This window comes from Panicum virgatum, unplaced genomic scaffold, assembly GCF_016808335.1.
Source record: "Panicum virgatum strain AP13 unplaced genomic scaffold, P.virgatum_v5 scaffold_1235, whole genome shotgun sequence".
Classification (NCBI taxonomy): domain Eukaryota; kingdom Viridiplantae; phylum Streptophyta; class Magnoliopsida; order Poales; family Poaceae; genus Panicum; species Panicum virgatum.
In genome coordinates, this window is record NW_024376265.1 from 131,522 (window position 1) to 139,385 (window position 7,864).

General features: G+C 54.6%; 1 long non-coding RNA gene across 1 annotated transcript; it reads left to right on the forward strand.

The window, feature by feature from the left end:
- The first annotated feature begins 4,877 nt into the window (after positions 1-4,877).
- On the forward strand, positions 4,878-6,960 carry LOC120693961. The gene is made up of 3 exons (XR_005683259.1): positions 4,878-5,310; positions 5,898-6,001; positions 6,089-6,960. It is a non-coding gene; the product is annotated as an uncharacterized LOC120693961 (long non-coding RNA).
- The last annotated feature ends 904 nt before the right edge of the window (positions 6,961-7,864 follow it).

A 7,864-nucleotide genomic window follows, 5' to 3' on the forward strand; every position in this document is an offset into this window, starting at 1 on the left:
CGCCAGTCTCCATCGCCGAGGGCTCTGCCTCGGCACTTGAATCAACCCCAGTGCATGTCGGGGGAACCTCTAGTAAAGTAGTGGCATCAGCCACTGCAGCCTCCATACTCATGTCCCCAGTAATGGGGGACTCTGTGGTAGTCCCCGTAGGGATGTCCACACTCGCGGGGGTGCTGAGGGAATGCCTACCTCGCCGCTGCACCAAAGGAACCTCCTCCTCCTCGTTGTTGTCAGAGAGGAGGACGCAGCTGGCGGCAGGGATTGCCACGCGCCGCCGCCGGGTCTGGATCCTCCTCTCCCTCCTTTGGGGCGTTGTCATGACGAACGGCGGGAGGCGCACTCACCGTGCTCCCCCTTGTGCGCACCACAGAGGGTGGTGCCACTAAAGGAGCTAGTGCAGGTTCCGCAGACGAATCTCCCACCGTGTTGGGCTTCCACTGATGGGAAGACAGCCTCATCCTAAGGGGAAGGTAAAAAACATGAACACCGAAAAAGCAGGCCAATTCAAGAATCAAAGCAAGAAACAGAGAAAGGCATCTGAAGTACCTCCGCCGCTTGGTCCACCGCTCGCAGAACGCGTCCCTAGAACCTCCAGCCTCAGCGGCATCCTTGGAGGGTCCTTCCTCCGAAGTCACCGTCGATGGTGCTGATGGACCACTGGGACCCCCGCCCGGTGCTTCTTTCGGGCCTGGGTAGCCTCAACAACCGGAGGAGAAGTGGCGGCGGCTAAGACCTCTGCCTCGGTCATGTTTTCCTCGAGGAATAGGACTTTCCCGGTTGGGTGTGCCAAGTTGTGGTCGGTGGTCAGAGGCATCGCCTCTCGTGGATTCTCCCCCTTCCCTTCAAGCTAGCAGATCGACGCCGCGCCCGTCGGGAGGTGCTTGACGTCATCAGGCGCCTTGCCGATGCATGCTCTGACCACCGCCTTGATCTGCGAGGCAGTGGGAATGGAGCGCTCCCCCTCACCATGTGCATCGGGTTGTTGGGGCCGGAAAACTCCCACATTGCCCTCGCGTGGTGCTGCAGCGGTGCTGCCGCAGGCAACCGCATGCGCTAGGACCAGGGTGGTGGTGAGCCCCGCCTTTACCAGAACCTTGATCCACTCCAGCACCGGCAGCCATCTCTCATCCATCTCCGGAGCTAACTCCCATGCACTGCGCGATGGCGTCCCCGTCACCGGACGCTTGAGGTGGTGGTTCTTCTCCATCTGGATGTAGAACCACGAGGCACGCCAAGCGTCCCACTTGTTCGGGAACTCTGTCGGGATGTAGACAGAGCAGTAGTTCGGCCAGCTCTAAAAGCGGAGGTCGCCGAACACCATGCCCTGGCCGCCTGGTCGGAGCACAAAGAAATGCCACCACAGCCGTAGAGATGCCCTGACGCCCACAAACATCTCGCAGAGCTAGGCAAATGCCGAGAGCATGAGGACGGAGTTGGGGGCGATATCTGCCAGCCTTACCCCATAGAAGTCCATGATGGTCTTCAAGAACCGTGACAGCAGGAAGTTCACCCCCGCCAGCATGTAGCGGCGAACAACAAGTACTCGCCCTCATCCTCCTTCGGCAGGCGCACCGGGTTTGTCGGCAGGTGAAGGTTCTTGTAGCGGTCGGCATCATACCAGCCCAAGGTGTCCGCAACCTTGTAAAGAGCCTCGAGGTTGTGAACCCGAGACTTCGGTAGCATCGCCATAGTCCAGGCACGGAGGTGAGAGCTTGACGACATGGCGATGCAAGAAAAGGTTCAAGCTAGCAGGAAGAAGAAGGGGAGGCAAGAAAGCGCTCAAAGAAGAAGAAGGCGAGAAGATGATGAATGAGCAAATGGCAAGGAAGGCATAATGGGGGAAATAGCATTTGGAGGATTTAAGGGTCACCTCGATCCACTCCCCCATGTGCTGTGGTTGAAGCAATGTGACGCCACTGAACAGGCGCAGCGGTTCCGCTCCCCGAGGAGGAAACGGTTCCTTCTTGGGGAAGATTCAGGCAACCGGGGCAACATGGCGGCTGAGAGGTGGGCCTACCGCGCCGAAAACTCCGCCACGTCAGTCCCGGGGGCCACTGTCAGCGCCCCGGGGGTAGGGTACCCCCGGCTCGCTAGATAAGCCACCACATCGCATTAGACGAGGCTAGAAGCTGGGCCATCCCTTGCGCAGCCCGAAGCGCAAGATGGGCCGAAACATGGTCATTTCAAGCCCAACCTTGAAGTCCACTCCCGCAGGTGAGCCGCAGCGGCGGGGACCCCCCGGAAGTAGGCGTGACGAAGGCTCGGGGCCGGAGCTTACGTAAGCTCCGACGACCCAGGTTCCGCCAAGAGGACCTGGGCTTACGTAAGCCCGGAGGGAAGCCGCGCGGGAGAGCAGCCCAAGCTTTTGTAAGCTCGGGGCTCCTCTGTGCGTTAGCCATGACGCCAACCACTGTAGGGATGCTACGGTCAAAAAGGGGGACGTGGCTCTCCTGCGCCATGTCGCGCCCTGTAGAGACGTACGCCACCTACCCCACGCCGCTCGCTGTGCACGCATGTCCCACGAATCGTGCGATGTGTATCAACAGTTAGAAAAGACATAGCGCTGTACCCACGATCATGACGTGGTCTAATTGTACTTCCTACCTGCCCCAGCATGGTCTGATTGTACCTCCCACCTGCCCCTTGCTCTATAAAAGGGGAAGGTGGGCAACCTTAGAACAAGCTGAACCCATAGGTCCAACAGGTCGGTCTCATATAGAGTCGGTCGAACTCATCGAAGTCTGGGCAGTTCACCTAGAGCTCTCAGCACTTGTAACCGTTTCTCGTCCATAGTCAAGAACACTCCAAGAGGACGTAGAATGTTACACTCCGGTGGTCCGAGCCTCTCTAAACCTCCGTGTGCTTTGTGCTTGAGTCGCTACCATCCTGCTTGTTAGCGAGCACCAGTCCCTACGCTCTTCAGTATTCTACTCTTACTTTCTTGGTACTTGCATACCACTGTGTCGCACCCGTCGACATGTATGAAAAGATATGGTACAGGGAGCATTATTAGAGAAGATTTTGATATGGAAGATGAAATTGATTTAGAGGGCAAAATCTGCTTGTTCTTTGAATTAATTACTCCGTTGTGGTAAAAATATAGAGTAAATTCCCTCCATGCCACTGTAAAATACAACTCATCCCTTACATACCATTAAAAAATGTTTAATCCCTTCAATGCCATCGTTTATAATTTTTGATCCCCTCAGTGCCACTGCCGTTTGTTTTCACCGTCAAAGTACTGTAGCACAGTTAAAAACACCCTCGCCTTACCGTACCAGGGAGAAGCTACTGGAGGGCGTCAGAACGTGGGCGTGAGCAGGGTGAGCAGGAGACCCTGGCGCTCACGAGCGCGCGGTACAGCTCCTCAGCCGGCCTCGGCGGCGTCGACGCACGCCTCGAGCCCGCACACCCTGCCCATGGCCGCCTTCCACTCCTCCTCCTCCTCCTTGTTACACGAGTCCTCGAACGACACGGCCCGCCGCCGCTGGAGCAGGTCGGTCACCTGCCACTGTGCCACATCGGGCTGGCAGGCGTGCAGACCGGGGTGTAGGCGTCGGCGTCCGCGGGGACGGCGCGACGCTGGCGGCAGACTCGGCAGACGCGGCCGACACGCCGGCGAAGACCGCGGATGAGGCCCCGGACACGGCGGCCGTCGCGGCTGCGAAGGCGTCGGCGAGCGTGGCCTCGTCGGCCGCCGCGCGGATCCTTCAACCTTCACCCCTTCGGATCCTTCCACCGCGGCGCGCGCGGGGGAGGCCTGTGCTGCCCCTCCGCCGCACCACAGCCGCGGCCGCCATCGCGCGAGCCGCCGCATGCGCTGTGCCCTCCGCCGGGCCCCTGCCGCCGCCGCTGTCGCGCGGGCCGCCCCGCCCGCCGCGTCCTCCGCCACCGGCCGCACCCTCTGCCACACCCCTACTCCGGCCACCGTCTCGCTGGCCGTCGCGCGGGCCGCCGTGCGCGCCGCGTCCTTCGTTGCGGGCCACGCCCTCCGCTGCAGCATGCCCCAGCCGCCGTCATGTCGGCCGCCGCGCGTCGCGCGGGCCGCCGTTGCGCAGGCCGTGCCCTCCGCCATAGCATGCCCCGACCGCCGTCGTGCTGGCCGCCGTGCGCCGCGTGGGCCGCGCCCTTGCCGCGGCCGCCGTCACGCGCGCCGTGCCCTCTGCCACCTAGGCAGGTTCCAGCGCGCGGCGCGGGGTCCAGCCTGCCGCGGCCGCCCATGCTGCCCCTCCGCCTGCGTGCGAGCCATGCTTGCTACCCGATGGCAGCCGGCTGAGGGCGCGTGCGGGCACGGGTCGGCGCTCGCACGTGGTGGCCGGCGCGACGGAGCCACGGCAGGGGCGCTGCGAAGGGCGGCCGACGGAGGTGCAGCATGGCACGGACGGCGTGCGACGGAGGCGCAGTGCGGCAGCTGGCGGAGGGGGTGTGCGGGCCATGGGTCAGCGGCGCGACGGGGCCACGGCAGGAGGAAGGAATTTGGCGCGGTTAACTGCCTTTTGACGGCAATGGCATAGAGAGAATTGGAAATTAAAAACGATTGTATTGAAGGGATATGTTAATTTTTAATGGCACATAAAGGATGAGTTACATTTTCCAGTAGCACACAGCGAATTTACTCAAAAATATACCCACTCCGTTGATGTGAAAGGGGCACGTGAAACAGTAGGAATCATTGAACCTCTTGATTTTAGGTTGGTTGAGGACGTGCCGTTGAAGAAGATTTTTTTAGCCATCCGTGGGGCTCAGTTGTTGTTTTTGGGTTAAAAAAAAAAGAGAACGTGGGCCCTTGCATCCCCTCCTGCTGAGATAGCTAGCCGGCTGCTCATCCGTTTATTTTACAGAGCCGTTGTCGCCTCTCTCCCCGGCTTGGACACCACACCACCTCTTCCGTCCCGTTCCGTTTCTCCTTCCCCCTCCCATCTCCAAACAAATCCCCAGCGCACAAGCACGGAGCGTCTCCACCCACACCCCGCCCCGCCGCGAATTCCGAGGCGCCCCTCCGATCCGCCCTCCCTGCCGCGTCCCTGGAATACTCTCGAGTAGAGATAGCATCAGTGGTTTCCCCGGCTTCTCGGCAGTCCGCATCCATCCGCCGCCGCTCTCTCCTCCGCTCGCCCTCGCTCGGCGCATCCTCCTCCCCAAGCCCAGCGCGAGCACCAGCTCCTCGGGGACAGCCGCATCCTCCGGCGCATCTCCTCCGCGACGGATCCTGCAGCAACTTCATCTCCTCGTCCTCCGCGACCGTACCGGCGAGCTTTCTCATCCTCCACGTCAGCAAGCTTGTCCAGTTCTTCTCCCTTCCTCTGAACGGTATGTTTCTCCCCTTCCTCTGAACCAATGTTTTAAATCTCGGAAGCTATAGCCCGAGATAGCTGCTGGGGAGGGAAGCAGCTAGGATAGTTCACATTTAACGCTATGGTTTAGCTGCGGCTAATAGCTGTGCTTAGCGGGAGATAGCCACTAAATTGGATCTTCGTTTAGCCGCTTAGCTATGTTGTCTCCTGACGACTGATCTGAACTTTATGTTGTTCTTTTGCTAATAGTCCCAGACAGAAGCAATGTTCTTGTGGGCAAGTGTCATATATGCACTATAAAATGCTTATGTTGTCAAGTGTTCTCTGTCTTGTAATGACTACTGGATATGTTAACTTTTAAGTACCTTTATGGTATTGGTCTCCAGGACTGAATGTTATGGTCGTTTATTCCTGTATGGCATAGGTGTTTTTTTTTTTCTAAATTTTCCAAAACAGCTAAATGGCTTAGCTGTATCTATAGCTTTCCTTAGCTGCTGGAAAGAGACCGGCAGCTAAGAGGCTTAGCCGGAGATTTAAAACATTGCTCTGAACGGTATGCTTCTCCTATCGATTCATCATTTTGGTCGGTTCTTTTTCTTGCAGACCTACGTTCTCTGGTCGCTGCGCGAATCCGGAAGATGTTTATGCGCCTGGACCTTTCTTGCAGCGGTTGCCGACAGCCCCGTCTTCTTGACGGAGTTTACCAGGTTCCAATCATTCTTCTTATGTCGATGGTTGCAATTTTATTATCGGAGCATTATTTTTATTTTCCTTTCGTTTTGTTGTTTCGTTAGTGCACATTGACCGCAGGGTCTTTGGATGAAGCATGTGGCCAGCTACTGTGCTATTCATGCTCAAGAGCACACTCATTTATGACATCTCATCCGTGCTTCCGAGTAGTTGGCCTGGATAGCAGAATCATGGCCGGTGTGATTGATTGCCCTTATCGCTGTGGTACAAATTTAACTCCAGCTAACTACATGAGACATACCCGGTCTTGCAATCTCAGGGAACTCATGTGTCCGATGGCTATGTGCAGACAGAAACCGTTTTTCTGGAATACGCTGGCTACTCATTTGATAAACCATCATGAGTTTTTTTATGAGAATATAACTTATGAAGGTTACAAAGAAGATATCCCCTTGATCCATTGTGGAACAGGCGTTGTTCTAGAGGGTCAAGAGGAATACTTTGTTTTCTTCATTACAGAAACAGGCCTATACTTCATTTGGCTCGGTGATACTGAGGCTAAACCTGATCTTCCAAGTTTCTTGCTCAAGGTGTTCTTATATCAGGCTGGTCCGGATGGGCGACCACGGGAGGAACTTGGGCACTACTTAGGTCCACATCCAGCTAGGATTATGGACGTTATTCACCTCTGTGTGTTCCCAAATATCGCCAATATCTATATTACACAACAAAGCTTCTACTTGCGGGTGTTGATAGAGGATAGAGCCTGAGGCCTGATGGATTATTGAACTCTAGTTGGTTGTGAGGATGTTTTGTGGTGCGTGTGCTAATGGACTATGATGGACTATTATGTTTGTGTAATTTGAACAACAATGTTGTGTAATTTATTGAAACCTACTAATCTACTATGTCTGTACGATTAGTACCTTTGTGTAAATTTCTTGCTAGTTAATTACGAAGCTTGGGCTTTTGTTTGTATATGACTTGGAAACTGCTGCAGCAGTTTACCGAAATAGAATCAGTCCAGACCCTATATTCTTGACAGCAGAATCTTCCTCAACTGGTGGATTTTATGCCATCAAAAGAAGAGGGCAGGTTTTGCATGCCACAGTTAATGATGCAACTGTTGTGCCTTTTGCATGCCACAGTAGGCGTCATCCCTATTCGTCAGAGCTTGGCATTGTAGTTCTGACATTTGCACCACCAAGAACATGATGAGTCCTTGCCTCTGGGCCAACGAGTCTTGCAGGATAATAAGGAAATGAAACCTCATTCGTTGTGATATGGATGGTTCTTACTACTGCCTTGAAATTCGCTAAAGATTATGACAGCTTCAGAAGAAAAAATAAAAGAAGTGTGTTGATATGAATTGATGTTAGGATACTGACCAAGAACCGCATGGTTCACTCAGTCGGAGGACAAGAAAGTGTGATCAAGGATGCTGTACTTGAATTCCTGATTTCTAGCATCTGGTCGCCGTTGGTGCCCTGAAATTATGGTCATACTTTTTACATGCACATGAGGTGCCTGTTACTTTGACCATTGGAAATGGTATATGCGTTTATTGGATTTTAGCTCTGCAATGAGTCCTATCCAGTATATGCTCTGGGAGACTTATATCTCCACCATCATATATTTTGCCCAGTGCATTTGTTCTCTGTAACTAACTCTCATATATTTTGCCTCCAACTGCAACCAACCTATATAAAATATCTGACTGAGTCTGAAATGATTAATGACATTGACTAACCTTCAACTGTCAGCAAACCTATTACATTCTGATTTTTCTAATTCCATAGAACTTTTGCACACCTCTCGTTGTAAAACATGGGAATTGTTGTCCTTGGACTTTTTTTAACGACAAACTTTAACATGATGAT